Consider the following 21,651-nt stretch of genomic DNA (forward strand, 5'->3'; position numbering starts at 1 on the left):
CGCTGCAGGAAACCCACACGCAGTTGTTTTACACATGACAGGGGCAAAGGCAGCGTCGTCATCATCCTCCCCCACGATCAACCATTCTGGCTTACTCATGGGACCTGGGCCCTGGTGTTGTCAGAACAACACATGGGATTCTTGGCAGAGTAGCCGGGCATCTTTGCTGAGTCACATGATACAGTCTTATTTCAACAGGTTCCCACCTTGCAGAGCATCTTGACGCAGCCAGTAATTTAATGCTTTTCTTAAACCCCTGTTCACAACCTGCCTGACCTCCCTGCGCCTCAGTTTCCTCATGGGTACACTCCTCGCCTCCTTGCTGCAGCCATTTGCACTTCGATGCACATACACCTTAAAGACCAGAGCACTACCCATCTAGTAGTCCTGCGTTAAAGCCCAAAGACATTCTCCTATTCTCCACACACTCCACCCTTCTCTTTCTCTTTGATAAGCATCACTTGGGGTTTGGGAAACCATGCATGTGGAGATAGCGTCCTATGTCACGATTTTATTTTATTTTATTATTTTATTTTTTGAGACAGAGTCTCTCTCTGTCGCTCTGTCGCCCAGGTTGGAGTGCAGTGGTGCAATCTCGGCTCACTGCAACCTTAGCCTCCCGGGTTCAAGCGATTCTCCTGCCTCAGCCTCCTGAGTAGCTGGGATTACAGGTGCTCGCCACCACACCTGGCTAATTTTTGCATTTTTAGAAGAGATGGGTTTCACCATGTTGATCAGGCTGCTCTTGAACTCCTAACCTCGCCATCCGCCTGCCTCGGCCTCCCATAGTGTACTATCAACTACCACAAAACAAACAAAATACCAAGGGGTCCTAAAAATATGGTTAGGACTTAGTAGTACAAAGTGGTTCAACTTCTACTCAGAGCTTTGAAACATGATTTGAATGAATCACGAGACACTCTAGCAAAACTAGCAGACTAGTGGGGTGTCTGGGGTGAGAGGGGCCAATCCAGGCTCTGGCCACAGGGCAGGGCTGCTTAACAATTGCCAGGTACTATCTTCTTTGTCTCACAAGAAAGAAGTCCTATTTTCTAGTCTATTAGCTCAGTTCTACATCACACTGTGCCTGTGCAGTAGTGGGTCTTTTCTGGGGAAATATTTGTGGCAGGGAAGAGGAATAGGATATTATAACATGGAAAGAGGCACAGACTGAAACCCTACTGGAAAAGTCTGAATATGGAGATCCACAACTTAAAACAGAGTTAATACAATACCAAGGGAATTTTTAAATTACCTTTTCCCCAAACTTTCATAGTTGATATAGTTTGGATATTTGTCCTCGCCCAAATCTCATGTTAAATTATAATCCCCAATGGTGGAAGTGGGGCCTGGTGGGAGATGTTTGGATCATGAGGATGGGTCCTTCATGGCTTGGTGCTGTCTGTGTGATAGTGAGTGCTCACAAGATCTGGTCACTTAAAAGGGTGTGGCACCTTCCCCTGTCTTGCTCATGCTTTTGCTATGTGATGCACCTGCTCCCTCTCTGCCTTCTGCCACCGTTGTAAGCTTCCTAAGGCCACCCCAGAAGCTGAGCAGCTGTTGGCACCATGATTCCTGTAAAACCTGCAGAACCATGAGCCAATTAAACCTCTTTTCTTTATAAATTACCCAGTCTCAGGTATTTCTTTATAGCAATGCAAGAATGGTCTAATAACTTTATTATTCATCTACAGTATAGTAATAGGGCAAGAAAAGCTAAGACTTTTGTAACAAGAGTAAAAATCGTTTTTAAGAGAATAGCATTCCACTGTCTGGTTTTACATATTTAAGTATTTCTCCAGTGATGAACAGTGTAATTCAGGAATCACTGTAGTAGACTGTTACAGTGAAACTGCAATTTGTTCATGGAAGCCTGTATCTCCTTCCACACTGTCGTTGTCTCTGGTCTTGGCCATATAATGTGTTGTGTCCAGTGGGACAGTAACAAATGTGAACAGAAGCCAGCAGAGAACTGAAAGGTGCTTGAACACTGAGGTGTCCCCTCTCTTTTTGCTCTTGAAGCATTGTGATAGCAATGTGAGGAAGGCTGGCCAGGCTACCTGGATGATGAGATAGCCGTGGCAGATTCTTCCCTTTCACCCCAGCTGACAGTGACACCATTGCCCAACATATGGGTGAGGCCATCCTAGATCATTCGCCCACAAGCAGAACTACTTAGGTTATAAGAGGGCACTACCTGAAGATGCATAACTAAGCCTAGCCATGAACAGCAAAAAGAAAAAAAAAAAAAACAACACCCCACTCAGATGAGACCAGGTGAAATTATTGACCTGCAGAATTGTGAATAAAATAGTTTACTGTTTAAAGCATAAAATTTGGGGGTGCTTTGTTATGCATTAAAAACTAGCTGCTCCAACCATTGACAGCATCCATAAAAATCAACCAAAAGCAATCGAAGAAAGACAACATTGTTTGCTGTAGAAATGTAACGTCTACTTAAAGATGCTGGCATTTCACTTTCCCTGGAGTCAGAAAGAAAGGGATGAAGTTAAGACATCTAACATGTGTTGAGTACAGTCCCTGTGAGAAGTCCTGTATTATGCCCTGCATCCTGTTTAACTGTTATCCCATTAACTCTTAGGGAGGGAGGCAGTTCATAAGTCCATTTTACAGAAGAGAAAATGAGAACTTAGAGTGGAGTTTGTATTCAAGTTTAAGGCTTCATGTCTCCATACCCTGCACACTCACAAAATCAACATGTCTTATAGAAGGATTCTTTTCCACAGCTATGGTTGTTGCAGCCTTTGTTGATGATATTCAGCATTGACCTCTTGGGTAAGGTATTCAGTAGTTAAGATTCACTGACTCCAGTGAAAGGTGTCTTCCATCATTATGTTCTTCTTCTCAACAATATATGAAAAGAACATGTGAGTACCTCTTTCACTCCCAGCAAATAATAGTTGTGTCACCTCCACACGTTACTTCACGGTTTGAGGCTTTGATTTCCCCTGCAAGATAAAATGCAATGAAGTGATACAGAAAAGAAGACATTCTATGCTGTCATCACACTAGGCCATGATGTTGATTTATGGATGGTCTGATTTCTTATACGCACTTAATATTTTGTGCAAACAAACCTGAAAAGTGTCAAAATCCCCTTTAATAGATTAGCAGGCTGAGATGGGTTACAGTGAGCAAGCCCGGAAGTGGCGGAGCTGGGATCCCCACCCTGGTCTGTCTGAGTCCAAGGGTAATCATCTTGCATTCACTATGGCACGTTTCCCTTATGTTGAGAGGTGTTGACATAGACAGTGCATGTGATTCCTTTTGGTATGGCCTTCCTCCTTTCTAGCTTTTTTCTGCCTGGAAGATCCAGGCACCCAAGAGAATGGAGCTTCCATGTAAATTTCCAGAATCCCTAGGATGAAAGCGGAGAGGATCCACCCTGAAACCAACAAGTCTAGGATACACATTTCTGCCTTCTTTTCAGAATTAGGAAGGGGCAGGCAGATGGGCAATTGACAGGAATAGTAGAAGCATCGTCAGGGAAGTTGGCTGCTTTACTTAGTGAGAAAGCCATGGAAGGTGACATTTCTAACTGAGTTTTAAGTGGAGTACAGTCCTAAGAGAGGAGCTCTGTAGAAACAGCTGTTACCTGGGTTTGGGAATGTTAAAGACCTTCTCAGAGCCTGACTGTACTCACAGCTGGACCCAGCTATCAGGAGAGGGACTACTGTATACCTGAGAAACTTTCAGAATACTTAACAGAAGCAGAGTCAGGGGAAGTGATTTTGATAGTAGTCCATGAGAAAAAAAAAAAAATGGTGTTTTAAAATGCAAATGAACTAAAATTTAAATCCTGCTCTCTCAGTAGCTATGCAGCCTTAGGTGAGTTAATATCTTTGAACTTAGTATTTCTCAGGTGAAAAGGGGGATAATTACGTACTCAGAACTTCACCTCTCCCAAGAAAGCATTCCTGACCATGTGTTGGCCCATCCTTTACACTGGGATTAAGGTACCCCCGTCTGTTTTTCCAGGCTCCCTTGACTTTAATTCTGTTGTAGCTCAAATTAAGGAGCTCTGCAATGATCTGTCTGCAATCTTGTGAGAAATTTGAGGACTGGGAACCAACCTGAAACATGTCTGTTCCCTTCTGAGTCAACACAGTACCTGGGATCTGGTGTCCAGTAGGGATTTAAAACATATTGATTGAATGAGAAGTGATGACAGGATCTACATGGATCACAAAAGATAGTTGTTATTTTACCTGTTAACTATTTAATAGTGATATTAAATGAAATATGAATGAACCTAGGACCGGGGAAGGTGGGGTAAGTTGTGTCTTTCACATCAACCTTCATATGTTCCACAATTGTTTCTTCCTTCATGTGCCTAGGACACTCTTGTTCAAACACAAAGGTGGTTTCATTTTGGGTCTATACTAGCTAGTTCCCTAGAAATATCTTAAATACAAAATGAATGGAATACAAAATAACCTCCCTCATTGTTTTGTTTCCTGGACAAATGACGGGATGCACACAGAACTGCTACTTTTGTGATTTTGTGAGTAATGGTATAGATGTGCACAGATCATGGATGTGGCCCCAGTGATCCATGGAATTGTGAAGTCCAGGTGGGTGCTGCCCCCCTCATAAAGATGCAGCACACCTTGATTTCTCCCACTTATTTGCTCACTACCCGATCCTGCCTCACTGCTGTCACCCTCCTTTTCCTAACTTCACTCTACACTGCAGACTTCTAATTCAGAAAGCAAACCCTTTCTAGTGGCCCTGTGTTTACGCATCAGAGTAAAATGCTAAATGCTTCCAAAACCTACAAGGCCCTACAACATCTGGCCCATTTCCTCCTCAACATTGTCCCTACCACTCCCCATGGGCCACACATCTTTAGCGGACCTGGACTCTGCAGCTTCTGGGTTGTGTCAGGTAGGCTCCTTCCCTCCTCAGGGCCTTTGCTCTAGCCATTCCCTCTGTCTGAAATGCTCCTCTCCCTTGTCTACAAGGATAACTTCCTCACCCACCTCCAGGCCTTGATCACTTCTCACCTTCTGGATGAGGCCTACCAAGGCCACCTTATGATGGACTGCTAAACCCACCCTTCCTTGCCACCCTGTCGCTGATACCCCAGATCCTCTTTTCCTTGGCCCAAGTGTCCTTTCTATTATAGCATTTTGCATCTAATGGACTATTTAATTACTTATTGATGATTATTGCTGTTCTCTCTCCAGCTGATAATGGCTCTTGCTAGAGTATTAGCTCCTGATGGTAGGGATCTTTGTCTCTTGCTCACTGGTATATCCCAAGCAGCCCAGATCTCATCTCTGCTGAGCATACATTGGAGTCACTCAGAAAATACCTGTGCATGTAATGAATGTGCTTGTCTCCTGTGCTAGATGGGAGACTTGTGAGGGAAAGGGCCATGTGTTGTTGGTCTTTGTAAATCCACCATCCACACTCTCTGATACAACCAGAAGGGCACTACTGAATAGTTGTTGAATTAATTAATCTTTTGAAAATGGCACTGATAGGGAAAACATTCTCTTTACATTCTGCAGCTTTTCCAGTAGTTGCCATTTGTTTCAGCACCATATAGGTACTAGATGCCATAGGCAGAATCTGGCACCATATCGGTACCAAATGCCATAGAAAGGCAGCCATGGGATACCTGAAGGCCAGAAGTCTGATTCATTTTCCATGGCATCTTCACAGGGTGGCACAGTTCCTACCACACAGCATGACTTGAGGTGGTGTTTTCAGATCTCGGTCATTCGTCACCTAAATTGTTTTGGTTTTATCTGGACAGGACATATACTATGATTTACATATTGCATTTTATTTTCACAAGACTGGCTTTCAGAAAGAAACACAATTATATAATTAAACACAAAGCAGAACGATGTTATGAAAAATTTGAAATCAAAGTGGAAGCCATTGTTTTGTAATAGGACACATAACAATGGATGGGCTACACTAGGCACTTCATGTACCTTTTTTATTTAACCCTAATGAAAACCCTTCAATCACAATGTTGTCATTCCCATTTTCACAAGGGAGAAGATTGAGATATAAGGCCTTATGTAACTTGCCCAGTATCTGACAGCTAGGAGTTATCTGAGTGAGGTAGAATCTTCCAGGCTCATTGATGAGAATACCCCACAAAGACAGCAGACCCCCACCACTTAACTTGCCCCTGGAGTTCTCTCTGCTTCCCTCCCCATTTCTCATGCACACATCTCTGCAACATTTTCCTCCCATCTCCTAACACTTTCAGAAGCTCCTCATCTTGGAGGTTGTTCTCCTGCTCCTTTGGCCAAATGCTGGAAAATTCAACACTAATTTCTGCAGAGGTAGAGGAATGGAGTTTGTTTCAAGTCCTTGTGAAGGGATAAAATGATTGGTACTTACAGCTGCTTCAAGGTCTTGATGAAGCTAGATCTGGAGGAGGGTCTTTTATGCACAGCTAGTCCCTGCATGAGAGAATTTTGGTCTTGGAAGGACGCCTTCCTCTCCACAAAGACATCAGGTCAGCCCACGAGGAAGATAGTTTACTTATCAATGACACTGTGTACCCACAGGCTCAGGTCAGTTTCATCAGAAGCAGAACAGGCTTTCCAGGGTCACCAAGCTGTTCTAAACTTCACCGATTAATTAGAGAAAGATAACAAGACACATGCATATTTGGTATCAAAATTGTGATCAGGAAGATGGCTGCATTCCCTGTTCCATGGTAAAACATAGCGTACCGCCAATGAACTCAGCCAGTTCTGGAGAGATTTCCACCATGATAGAGCGTTTCTGACTGTGGGCTGTGAGCCAGTCATTCTCTGGGAGTGCAAGATGGAAAAATATGAGGTTTCCCTTTTCCTCTTTTCAATTTTTTTCCAGGTTATTTATTTCGAGGCAAGTCTGAAAATCCGTAGTTCTGTTAGCGGTTTTCCTACACTACAATAGTATATCCTATGAGTGAACAGCCATCACATTCTTAGATTCTTTCGCTTTAGCATTGATCAAATAGTTTTTACTACCAGCCTACATCTCAGAAGGAAGCATCCTTCATTTTTGTGTCAGATGAACTTCTCATTGTGTGGAATTCACAAAATTCTAATAAAGAAATTATATTGGGGGAAAATTGTATTGCTTTCCTGCAATATCAGAATACATAATAATTGCTGTTTCAGGGTCCACTATGTATCAGGTGTTTTATATATCTTACTGATAGTTTTCATAAAATCCCTGTGACGTAAGAATCTTCCAGTTTCACAGATGAGGAAATTTAGGCTCAGAACGATAGATTACTTGTCCCTGTTCACACAGCTAGGAGGTGCAGAGCTGGGATTTAAAAGGCATGCATCACAATCCATTGCCCACATTGGTCAGCAGTATCCCTACATTTTACATAGTCTTGGAAAGAAATCCCTGTGTCTCTGAAAGCCACTAATATAAATTTTAAAATTCCGTACTGCTGTTATGTCATCCATCTATTTTAGAGTTTGACTTATGACAAATGGTATTTTTCCTTTCCTGTGAAATATTTAGTTTAGTTTACAACAATATATTGGGGGTGGCAGCTTTGAAAATGTATATATAAATAAGTAATGTTGATTTACCCCTTTTTGTGTGCTGAAAACTATGCTATGCACTGTGTAGAGGCCCATGGACTAATGAATTTGCTTTCTTTCCCTACGACACCTACCAGCTTCTAGAAGACTTTGCATGCCTCCTGATACACAAAAGCCACACATAGGGTACCTATGTGGAAAGTAACCAGTGTACTGCCTCCAGTTTGGAAGTGGGTGTTTTCGCTATCAGTGTGTTTCAGTATGAAATGCATTCATTCAGCAAAACCTCTGCAATGCCTGTATGTTTCATGCAGTGTAACTGACTGATAGAGCATATGTAAAGACCAAGTAAAAACTGGTCCTTGTTCATAACCATCTCCTAGGAAAACAAAGCAAAAAAGAATGTAAATTCTCAATTATAGTCTGCACAGGGTGTATTTCCTGTGAAAGAAGGGAAAAGAGGGAGAGGAGACAAGAAATTTGATGGAGAAAGAGTAGAGGAAATAGGAGCAGGACTCACATCTGGCAGACTGAATCCTTGTGACAATGAACGTGCATGTCTGTGCTTGAAAATGCTGTTATTTGTGAGTTCAGAGGCGTGATTTCATATTCCTGCATGTTTATGCCTTCCACCTAAACACTTAAATAATTAGATTAGCAATCTTATATTCATTCATTAATCTCTGCAGTTAATTTATTTTTAAACAATCACTTGTAAAACCTAGGGGAATTTCTAAGTTAATCCCACTGTGAGAACATTTCAGAAACTGAGAGATTATTAGAAAGGCCAACATCAATTATGAAGCCAGGAATTCAGCATTACACTGGTCCTAGAAGCTATTGACAAACAGGAGCTAGGTTAAAAGAAAGTCCCCATGTTTCATGCACTGTGGTAGGCTCTGGGTTTGTCAGGGACATTCAGGAACTTTGCAGGTGTCTCATGCAGAAAATCATGTGGGCATATCCTAACCCCAGTGCCAGTGGTCTGTAAAAATTTGTCACGGGTATTTATCTGGGAGGTGTTTTACACTCACACACCCACACATGCGTGTGCACACACACATACACATGCCTCTTATAAATTAGAATCCTGGAACGCTGATTGGATCACAGAGCTAGCTGGTGTTGGAGACTCTAAAGCCTCAAGGAATGTCTATCACACGAGTTTTCCATAATAAGTTATTTAGTTTAATTCAGAGCCACTGCCTGCCATTCCTCTGGCTTTGCTTGTCTGTTTTGGCCCCACAAGAGAACCCTGAAACTGAAGTCTCTGCCTCATTTAAAAGGCAGGGACAGAAGGGGCAGCCCCAGCATCTGAGCCCTTCGCACTGAGAATGACACCGTCTTACCTGGAAGTGCCCTCCATTGTTGCTGTCACACCTCAAGCTGCCTGTTACTCAGAGCTATATTGCAATCAGTCTTCATTACATAATATTTAGCGTTCTTGGCCCTTGGCGTTTAGCTGTACCTGCTTTAATTTGCACCTTAGAGCTATATAGGTTATGACTGAGCCAGATATTAGTCTTCATCCTCCGCAGTGGTTTAGATAATGCAGTGCATCACTTTAGCCACAAGAGATTCCATATAGTCATAACGTAAATACCTGTATATTAGTTTTCTATTGCTTCATAAAAAATTCCACACACTTAGTGGCTTAAAACAGCACACATTTATCATTTCACACTTTCCATAAGTCTGCCGTGGATCAACTGTGTTCTCCATTTAGGACCTTGCAAGGCTAAAATCAACTTGTCACTCTGACAGACACACCCAGGATCACGTTTGCTCAAATGTCTGGGCACCCCGTGACTCAGTCATGTTGACACATAAAATTAACAACAAGCGTTTTGACACAGCTTGTAAATTAACCATTATATTTTAATTCCCTTTTTATCTTAGTTAAATGATCTATTTCCCTGTTTTCATACCTATAAAATGGAGCTGTGAATAGTTTTACTTTGTTAGTTGCATGTTTATTAATTTTAAGGTTATATGTGTGAATAGGCAAAACAGTTAATCAGGCAGTTTACCTTCTTTACTGCAAAAGGGAACTTTTACCATGTGGTATGCAGACTTTTAATAGTTATGAAATTTTTACCACATAGCAAGTTCTTCTACAAGCTCTTTAAATGCTTTACCTCATTTGATTCATAAGTACCTTTATTATCCCTATGTTCATAGGAAGACATTTCATATGACACACAGAAGCTAAGTAATTTATCCTAAATGACATCTTATAAGTGGCAGGCCCAGGATTGGAATCTATGACTGTAGAACCAGTCTTCCTATTCAATTATGGTGATCATATAATTTATCATTCAAACACGTGAAAGAGAGCAACATTAAAATTATGCCTCCCCAATTGGCATAAGACAAAAAAGTCAGACATATCAAGCCAATTGCTCACTAAGTCCATGACAGTTTTTTTTTGCTTACACATAACAAAAAAAATCTTACTTAGACTGGCTAAATCACAAAGCAAGTTCATAATCTTACAGCATTTGTAACATCCTCATGACATGACTTTTTCTCCCTCTACTATGTTATTCCTGTCAGCATACATACCGGTGTTATTTTTCCCATGTTAACAAAATGCAAACACCAAAAACCTGTTTACTTCACTCCTTTTACTTGCTTAGTGCCATTTATCTGTTCCCCAATTGCAAGCTTCCCACAGAGCGTTGTCTATGGTCACTGTGTCCCATTTCTCTCCTCCTATTCTGTCTTAATCATACTTCAGCCAGGCCTACGCACCTTCCACTAAACAAACTGTTGTTGTCAAGGTAACCATGACACCGATATTTCTAAATCGAATGGCTATTTCACAGTCTTCTCTTTAATTGACCTATTTATACTTTTGGATAGAGTTCGTGTGGGCATGGTGGCTCGTGACTGTAATCTCAGCACTTTGGGAGGCCAAGGAGAGTGGATCCCCTGAGGTCAGGAGTTCGAGACCAGCCTGGCCAACACTGGAAAACCCTGTCTCTACTAGAAATACAAAAATTAGCTGGGTATGGTGGCGCAGGCCTGTAATTCCAGCTACTCAGGAGACTGAGGCAGGAAAATCACTTGAACCCAGGAAGTGGAGGTTGCAGTGAGTGGAGACTGCACCATTGCACTGCAGCCTGGGCAACAGGAGTGAAACCCCATCTCAAATATATATATATATTACATATTGGATAGAATTGATCAATCCCTCTACCCAGAAGTCCTTTCTTTCCTGAGTTCCAGTACAATACTCTTTTGGTTTTTCTGTGACCTCATTAGCTGTAACTCCTGAGTCTCCTTGGCTGATTCTCCTCCTTTCCTTGTGATCTCTTGACATTGAAGTGCCTCAGAAGTCAAACTTGAGTCTCCTTCTCTTCTCTGCCTACACTCATTACCTTGGTGATCTTTTCCAGTATTGTGGTGTCCTAGCTCGCATCTCTGTCTAGTTTAGATAGCTGACCTAGACTCCACAGTCTATTTCTAGTTGCCCACTTGGCAAGTCCACATGCTTCTTAAATAAACATTTCAATTTTAACTCTGTAAAAATTGGATTTCTTATTTCCTTCTCCTGATTTCATCTACTTTCACTCTTCTTCATCTCAGTTAATGTTAACCTTATCTTTTTAGATGCTCGCTTAGAAACAGTGGTGTCAAGCTTGGCATTAAATTTATCCGGAAATACTGTTGGGCCTGCATTCTAAATATATTGAGAATGTGAGCAATTCTGCCCCCCTCCACTGTACCACTTCATTGTAAGCCACTACAATTTCTTGCCTGGATTATGGCAATAACATTTTTAATGGTTCATTTCCCTATACATTTGTTTCTAATGATTAGTCTCATCCCAGCAGCCAGAGGTATCCTTTTGAAACCTGGGTCAGATCATGCCACTCCTCTGTCATTGTTCTCCGTCTCATTGAGAGAAAAAAAATTATCAAAGCACTTGCGTGGGCTGAAAGTTCCTGTGTGATCTGATATTCTGTTACTTCTCTAAAATCCAACAACTCCCCCACTAGATCCCACTACATCAACCCTACCTATAATAGTCATACTTTCAACTAAAAGCTTTTAACTGGCTGCTCTCTCTGCCTGAAATATTCTTCCTCCACATATTTAATGATTCATTTCATCAGCTTCATTAGATTTTGCTCAAATGTCACATTGAGAGACAGCCCTATCCTCTCCAACTTCTCAGCCTTATCCAACTTCTCTGCCTTCCAGATCTTTAACTTCCTCTAATTTTTTCCATACCATTATAATCTTATGACATACACAGGATGTAATTATTTGTTTTATTTCCTGTTTGTATAATTACATGAAAATATGAGTTCCATGAGGCCAGACACAGTTGTCTGCTTTGTTTGCTGTAGTATCTTTAGAGCCCACATAGTACCTGGCAGTTAGTTATTCTTCATTAAATGTTTGGTCTATTTCCAAAATAGACCTGAAGTCAAAAGTAGATGGATTCCATACATGGGGAACTCCAGCTCAAGGATGGCTTGAAGGGTTCAGATATTTTTCCCTCTCTTCTGTGCCACTCTCAGTGCCCTTAACGTACTGGTTTCCATGTGCTGAAGCACTTTTAGGACTCTGATTTGGACATGGTAATGTTTACAGACAGAAAGGAATATATCTTCCAATGTGCCCTTTCAAAGAGACAAGACCCGTGACATAGTACTTTCCAGAAGATATCCCCACAATCAACTCCAACATATGGGACTGAATTAGGTCGCATGCCTGTTTCAAAACCAGTGAATGTCAAGAGTATTGGAATTGCCATGACTGGCTTAGATAAACAGGAGACAGAATGGATGTTGGGGAATCAATGACAATGTCCACTGAAATACATCAGTGCCCTGGTGTGATTGGATGTGTGTGTGTTTGTGTGTATGTGTCTATGAGCCTGAAAAAGAGCTAATTTCTGGTACACAAATGTTACAAAATAAAAAGAAATACATTAAGGTTATTAATTGGTTTAATTAAGGAAATTAAGATGGGAAAAGAGCTGACATCTTGCATAGATACATTTTGTCTGTTAATGGTATGAGGCTAGCATCATTCAATATTTCCATCTCATACAAGGTAGGGCTTTGACAGTGGGACCAGAAATCATGTAGAGGCTTGTTTTTCCCACACAATGCCTATAGGGGCATTTCCAGTATTTCCTTTCATGAATGACTGACAAACCCCTCCTGACTGATACATTCTTCATGTAGCCATATAAATACCTTTATTCAAATCTTGGTGTTTCTTTGACCTGGAATCAGTCTTATTCTTTTTTCTTGGTTTCAGCTTAAAGTGCATAAAACAGATATACAAAGGTAAATAATGAATAGTTATAAAGCAAAAACCTGTGTAACCACACCCCAAAAAAGTGAAATGAAATATCGATAAAACCCTAGAACCCCGTATGTCCCTTTCCCTGCCACAACTGTCTATCTCCTCAAAGGACGTTCCCACCATCCTGCTCATTGTTCAGAATCTCTACTTTGCTGCTCATTATAGCTTTCCCACCTGTGTAAGTAACTCTAAACTACCTTGTTTAGTTTGTAGCAATTTTTACGGAATCACATCTCTGCTCAGAGTTTTTAGAGTACACTTAAAGAGTAACCTTATTTAACTTGGTTATAGAGGCTTTTAGAAATATTTAAAAGCAAGCCCTGTTTTCCACATTAAAGGGACAACAGATATTCCTTGGGTACCTACTGTGTGCTTAGGAGTGAAGAATGTACCGGGGTATCCATGAGAGCTAAATTGTGCTGTCTACCTTCACTGAGATTAGAATCTAGTTGAGAAGATAGTGCCTAATAATAGTGTACAGTGTTAGAACTGAATACAGCTCAGTTATGCAGCAAGGTCTTGGGTATTGCAGTGATGCATTCCATGTACCACCTCTTATTGGCTCTGGGTCTCTGGGAAAGTCTCTCCACCTCTCTGAGTCTGTGTATTCACTTTGAAAAAGGAGATAGATTTAAAATCTGCTCCCCAGAATTTTTGTGCATGGTGTATTTAGGCTCTAAATGAATGGCAGGTATTTTTACTGTGGTACATTAGTCAGAAGGAAAGCTGAAAATAGTTACATTCCCACTGAACATATAGGTAGCACATATAGAAGCCTAGGTACCTCAGTACACACTAGACGTTAAAGTGAGGATATTTGGCTCCAGAAACACACATAGGCAGCTAAGTGGAATGGTAAGAGACTAGATATTAAGATCAGAAATGTTTCAGCCAATAATTTTAATAAGGATGAAAGGTATCCTTTGTTGAGTAATTATATGACTCTCAAAACTTAGGATCTTATGTCTGGTAGGCTCCTCAGAGACATGGTTAGATCTGAGTCCTTAGAACCAGAACTGTGTAATCAAATGCTGTCCTCTAAAAACAAAAAGGAATAAAAAAAATCAATGTGAGTTAACTTTTGTGTACCCACCCTGTCCGAGATATTGCTGAAAACGTATGTGCATCATCTCGTTTAATCCTTACCATGGCCCTAGGAGGTAGGCAAGCTCAATGATTATCCTTTCTTACAGGCCAAAAACTTTGAATTCAGAAATTATTCATAACTTTTCTGCTATCACACAGCTGATAAATGAAGTAGCCACAAATTTATCCTAGTTGGTATTCAGAGCTCACATTACTTTTCCTGGGGGAGGTATTTTTTCTGAGATAATTTCAAACTTACTTACAAAAAGTTGCAAGAAAGAGACAACCCCCATGAGTACTTCTCCCTAATACCTCTACTGTTAACATTTTACATATTTTTACACTCACTCTCTGTCTGTCTCAATACACAGATGCATAAGCACAGGCACATTTTCATATATATGTATTCTAAACCATTTGAGCATGAGCTAGACATGTCCTTTTACCCCAGATACTTCACTGTTTCTTCCTAAGAATAAGGACATTGTCTTATATAAACAGTATAATTATCAAAATGTTATCTTTATTAACATTGAAACAATACTATTATCTATCTCAAGTACAAATTTTATTCAAAAGTGACCAATTATCCCAATAATTTCATTTACAGAATTTTCTAATTTTCTGATGTGTGATCCCTCTAGTATCATGCATTTTATGTAGTTGTTACTTCACTTTAGTCTTTTTTATTTTTACTTTTTATAATTTTAACTCACAATAGTTTTCTTTTGTTTTGTACAAGTCCTCAGATTTTGTCTTTCATGGCCATAACAGTTTTTGAAAGTATGGGCTATTTACTAGAGTGTCCTTTAATTTGGGTTTGCCTGGTTTTCTTTCCTCATGATTAGATTTAATTTATACATTTTTGTGTGAAATACCACAAAATGATAGTATTTTCTTCTCAATGCATTATATCTGTTGGCAAAGAATACTTATTTATTCCATAACTGGTGATGTAAAATTTAATCACTTGATTAAGGTTGTATTAAGCAGGTTATGTGAAGTTACTATATTTTCTTTAAAAATTAAGGATTCCGTGGTGAGATAATTGGAGACTGTGGATATATCCCATTTTGTCATTTACTGATAATTCCGCCTGAGTCCACTAATGCATGATGGTTGAAAAATGATGCTTTTCTATAATAACTCCTTCATTTCCTACTTTATTAATTTAGTTAACAAATAAAAATTGTATATATAGATCATGTATAACATGTTTTGAAATATGTCTTGTGGAATGGCTAAATCAAGCTCATTAACATGTACATTATTACCTCTCATACTTAACATTTCTTGTGGGGAAAACACAAAGTCTACTTTCAGTGATTTTCGAGAATACAATACAGTGTTATTAACCATAGTCACCATAACATACAGGGGTCTCTTGAACTTATTCTTCCTATCTAACTGAAATTTTGGATCCTTGATGAACTGCTCACCAACCACCTCCTTTCAATTTCCTTGTAGTTAAGATTCTACTCTCTTCTTCCATGAGTTCAACCTTTTTAGATCCCATACATAAGATCCTGCAGTCTTTGTATTTCCCTGCCTGGGTTACTTCCGTTAACATAATGTCATCCAGGTTGTCACAAATTACAGGATGTCTTTGTTTTTGTTTTTTAGAGACAGGGTCTTACTCTGTCACCCAGGCTGGAGGGCAGTGATGCGATCATGGCTCACTGCATCCTTGACCTCTGGGACCCAAGGGATTGTCCTAACTCAACCTCCTGAGTAGCTGGGACCACAGGCATGTGCCACCATGCCACATTAATTTTTATTTTTATTTTTTTTAGAGACAGGGTCTCACTATTTGGCCCAGGCTGGTCTCAAATTCCTGGTCTCAAGCAGTCCTCCCGCCTCAGTCTCCCAAAGTGCTGGGAGTACTGGCATGCATCACCATGCTCAGGCAGGATTTCCTTCTTTTTAAAGGCTCAATAGAATTCCATTATCTCCTACATTTTCTTGATTCATTCATCTGCTGATGGACACTTAGTTTGATTCCATATCTTAACTGTTTTCAATAGTATTGCGATGAACATGGGAGTAACAAAAGCCTTTCAACACTTAATAAGTTGGCATTGTACTGTCATGAAGAGCTTTCCCATTGTATTAAGGTTCTCTAGAGGGACAGAACTAATAGGATATATGCCTATATGAAAGGGAGTTTATAAGGAGAACTGACTCACACGATCACAATGTAAAGTCCCATGATGGGCCGTCTGCAACTTGAGCAAGGAGGCCACTGGTGGATCAGTCTGAGTCCCAAAACCTCAAAGGTAGGGAAGCCGACAGTGCAGCCTTCAGTCTGTGGCCAAAGGCTGGAGAGCCCCTGGCAGACGACTGGTGTCAGTCCAAGAGTCCAAAAGCTGAAGAACTTGGAGTTTGACGTTCCAGGGCAGGAAGCTTCCAGCACTAGAGAAAGATGAAGGCCGGAAGACTCAGCAAGTCTGCTCTTCCATCTTCTTCTGCTTGCTTTATTATAGTCATACTGGCAGCTGACTAGATGGTGCGCACCCACATTGAAGTTGGTTCTGCCTTTCCCAGCCCACTGACTCAAATGTTAATCTCCTTTGGCAACACCCTCACAGACACACCCAGGATCAATACTTTGCATCCTTCAATCCAATCAAGGTCACACTCAATATTAACCATCACACACATCTTCCTCATTTATTAACTTATTTATGTATTTACTTCCATCATTATGGGCTCATGGGTATATATTTAATCACTGGGTAATAGATTATCATCAAAATTTATTTCAATATTCAAATTGGCCCAGATTGGGCTAGTCGAAGCTCCTTGAAACTTCCTCTATGTTTTTGTCCTATCTCTATCTTAGCTGGAACACTTTCTTTACTTTCTAGTGCAACAAGATGTTCCTGGCTGTTTGTACTTTCCCTGTTCCAGCCCTTGAGTCAGACATTTCTCTAAAGCGCTTCTGTTTGTTTTAGTGTGGAATGATTTTTACAAGCAAGTCTGCACTCTAAATCACCTATCTACTGGCAATATGACTTTGAAACCCTCCAAACTTTCCTTAATTCTATTTACCCAATATGTAAATGTACATAAAAATAGGATTTTTGTCTAGGTATGTTGTGAGCTTCAAAATAAGTTATTGAAAGCATTTAGCAAAGTACATTGCACAAAAGTAATTTTTGTAATTTGACCATTTGAACATGAGAATGAGTAATAATAATAACAGGTTGTGACCCAATGAATAAAACCAGAATGTATAAGGCCATTTGAAAATAAGTGGTAGCTATTTTATCATCATTTTGTTACTATCAAATACTCTTGTCAGTGAATAAGTTTTGCCCTGGGAAAAATTTCAAGTTGACACTTATAGCCTTGTCAAGCCAAAGTGACATCCACAGAATCACAGAGCTTGTGAAAGTACAAATATGGAGGAATGATTCCAGAAGCAGGCAGGCCTTAGGCCTTCATGACTGGTGGGACTTCACTAGTATTCATGAGGAAACCAAAAAGATTAAGTGAAGAGCAGCAACTACTCCTATAACCCCTGCTACCAGAACCCTGTATTTCCCCTATCATAGTGGCAAATCCACTGTTCTATAAACAATTATTTGTCTGTGTCCTCCATTAGACTGACAGCTGACAGATGTGACTTATTTACCAACTTACCCCGATGCCTGAAATGGTGCCTGTCAGATAAGAGACATTCAATAAATGTTTGCTGAATGGATGAATGAAAGTATTGAATAATTTCAAATATCTCATAAGGATAATTAATGAGAGAAGGAAACTGAGACCCAGAGAAGTAAGGAAGAATGCCCAAAGTTATACAACTATTATAGTAAGAGAGTGAGGTAGAATTCCGTCCTGATCTGACTCTTGTAGCTTTGGGTGTATTGGTCTGTCTGGATGCTGAGCCTTCCCAGTAAGATTAACTTGTCAAATTTCCATGTTTCCCAGAGTTCAAATGGGAGTCCCATATGTGCCAAACTATGTATGCAAGACTGGTTCAAGGGTTCAGTAATTAATTCAACAACTATTTATTGATCACTTACTATAGGCCTTACAGGTTCTGGAGATACAGCAGTGAGTACAACAGATGGATAACCTCCTCTCATCAACATTCCATTCTGGTGCACAGAGACAGAAAATAAGGGGATACAGAAAACGTAAGATGGTAAAGAAAGTAAAGCTTGATTAACAAATAGAAAATTATACAGCATGTGTGTGTTTGGAGGAGAGAGTGGATATGGAGGTGAGAGGAGGGTTGCTAAGTTCAGAGGACCTGGAGGAGTTTGCTATGTCTGGAGTTAGAATGGGAAATAGGCTGGGAGTTGAAGTGAGAAATTAGAAAGTAGAATCCACAAGAAAATGAGCCACTTAACTTTGAGACTAAGTGTTTTTACTTGGAAAACAAGGATTCAGACATCTGAGATCATGTGTAACAAATGTAGTGTAAAGCTCAAATCTGAAAACATTAATGTTACTCAGCTCATTTATTAAACAATAATAGCAGCTGGTACTTTTGAGTGCTTGCTGTTAGGCGGTATGCTAATTGCTTTCCATGTTAATTTCATCCACTGCAATGAAAAGTAGTTAGGGTTTTTATATTTTATAAGGTTGGATAGCAATAGATTCCAGGTATTAGGATTTTAATCACAACTTTGTGCTTCCAGAATCGGAAACAGGCAACTGGTAGTGACCAAGGTGAATGGAGTGGTCAACATTTACAAGGCAGTTATGAGAATTACTTAGCATAGCATTTATAGAATTCTTAATGAAAGAAAAAATTAAATTTATTATTTATATTTCAATCTTAATATTTAAACTTATATTTTTATGTTTCATCAAATTAATTTATAAATTCTTGCCATAGCACATAATACTATGTGTTTTGTATTTTTAGAAGTGACATAAGATTTTCTTTTTAAAGTTTTATTTTAGTTTTAGTTGGCATTTAATAATTGTACACACTTACGGGGTGCAATGTGATGTCTTGATATATGTATACATTGTGTAATGATCAAATCAGGATAATTAGCACATACATCACACCAAATATTGATTATTTTTTTGTATTGAGAGTATTCAAAATACTCTCTTCTAGCTATTTTACAATATAGAATATATTATCATTAACTATCGTCACCCTACTGGACACTAGAACGTCAGAACCTCTTTCTCCTCCAGATGGAAGATCAACAAGGAAATATAGAACTGAACAATGTTATAGACAAAATATACCCAACACACATATATGGAACATTCCACCCAACAGCAGCAAAAATAATCATTCTTCTCAAATGTACATGGAACATTCTCCAAGATATCTCACAATAGAATCTCATATCAAGTCTTAACAAATTTAAGAAGGTTGAAATCAATCCAAGTATCTTTTCTGATCACAACTGAATGAAACTAGGAATCAGTAATAAAAAGAAAATAAGAAAATTCACAAGTGCATGGAAATTAAATAACACACTTTAAAACAATTATTGGATCAAGGAAGAAATTGAAGATGAAATTAGAAAATATATTGAGACAAAGGAAAACCAAAACAGAACACAGCGAAACATAAGATGCAGCCAAATCAGTACTAAGAAGGAAGTTTATAACAATAAATGGTTTATTAAAAGAAGAAAAAAGGAAAGATCTCCAGTAAACTAACTTTCTCCCTCAAGGAACTACATAAAGAAGAACAAACTAAAGTCCACGTTAGCAGAAGGAAGTAATAATGAATGTTATAGCAGAAGTGAATGAAATAGAGAATAGAAAAACAATTTAATAAAATTTAAAAACCTGAAGAATTTTTTTTGAAAAGATAAATAAAATGGACAAACCCTTAGCCAGACTAATAAGAAAAAAGAAAATATTTAATACAATCAGAAATGAAAGAAGAGACATCCCATGGCTAGGGGTAAGGAGAGTTATAGGAATTATTATGAACAATTAAATGCTAATAAATTGGATAACTCAGAAAAGATTGAGAAATTCCTAGGAACATAGAACCTACTGAGGCTGCATCAGTAAAAAATAGCCCAGACATACCAAAACACAAATGACATTAAAAACAAATAATGACATTAGAAGAATAATAAAAAATGTCCCAACAAAGAAAAATCCAGGACCACGTGGCTTCAGAGATAAATTATGTAAAACATTTAAAAATTCATACCAGTCTTTCTGAAAGTCTTCTAGGCAACAGAAGTATAGGGAGTACTTACAACTCATTCTGTGAGGCCAGCATCACCCTGATACCAAAGCCAGAGCAAGACACCAGAAGAAAAGAAAACTACAGACTAATATCTCTGAAAAATATAGATGCAAAAAACCTCAAAATATTATTAGCAAGCCAAATACAAAAATGCATTAAAAGAATAATATACCATGACCAAGTAGAAGTTATGTCTGTGATACAAGAATGGTGCCACATATGCAAATTAATCAATTGATAAGTCACATGAATAGAATGAAGGATAAAAATTACATGGTCATCTCAGTAGATTCAGTAAAAACGTTTGACAAAATTCAACACCTCTATATGCTAAATATTTTCAACAAATTAGGTTTAGAAAGAAATTACCTCAACATAATAAAGGCAGTATAGGAAAAACCCACAATTAACTTGATGCTCAATGATGAAAAGCTGAAAGATTTACTCCTAAGATGACAAACAAGACAAGGGTGCCAACTCTTGGCTCTCCTGTTCAACATCATACAGTCATTCCTTAGTATTCATGAGGAATCGGTTTCAGGACCCTCACAGATCCCCAAATCCATGGTTGCACTTGTATAAACCAAGAATGACCTATCTGAAAAGCAAATTTCAAAAAACAATTTGATTCACAATTGCGTAACAAATAAAATACTTAGAAATAAATGTAAGTAAGGAGGTAGAAATTGTACACTAAAAACTACAAAACATTGACAAAAAAATTTAAAAAGCAGGACTAAATGGAAACACAGCTCCTGTTCATGTATTGGAAGAATTGATATTATTAAATGTCCATACTTCCCAAAGATATCTAAGATTCAATGCAATCTCTCTCAAAATCTCAGTGGCATTTTTGTACAGACTAAACAATCCTAAAATTCAGATGGAACCACAAAAGACCCTAAATATCCAAGCAATTTTGAGCAAGTACAGAGCTGGTGGTATCACACACCCTGATTCCATAATGTGTTACAAAGCTACAGTAATCAAAACAGTATGGTACAGGCATAAAAGTATATATATAGAGCGATGGAACAGAATAAAGCACTCAAAAATATGTCTTGTGCCAATATTACACAATGTGGAAAGATGGTCTCTTTGAATCATGGTGTTAAGAAAGTTGGATAGGAATAGAAATCACAGGAATTGAAATCTTGATCTCCAAGAGATGCCTATATTTCTATGTTTATTGCAACATTATTCACAGTAGGCCAGATATGGAAACAACCTCAGTGTCTGTTGATGATGAAATACTATTCAGCTTTAAAAAGAAGGAAATCCTGCTGTTTGTGACAACATAGATGTACCTGGAGGATATTAGGCTAAGTGAAATAAGTCAGATCACAGAAAGACAAATCCTTCATGATCTCAATTGTACTGTATGTGAAATCTAAAATTGTCAGACACATACAAGCAGATAGTAGAATGGTAGTGGCCAGGGACTGAGGGAAAGCAGAAATGGGGGGTTGTTTGTTAAAGGTTACAAAGTTTCAGTTATGTGTAATA

This window comes from Chlorocebus sabaeus, chromosome X, assembly GCF_047675955.1.
Source record: "Chlorocebus sabaeus isolate Y175 chromosome X, mChlSab1.0.hap1, whole genome shotgun sequence".
Classification (NCBI taxonomy): domain Eukaryota; kingdom Metazoa; phylum Chordata; class Mammalia; order Primates; family Cercopithecidae; genus Chlorocebus; species Chlorocebus sabaeus.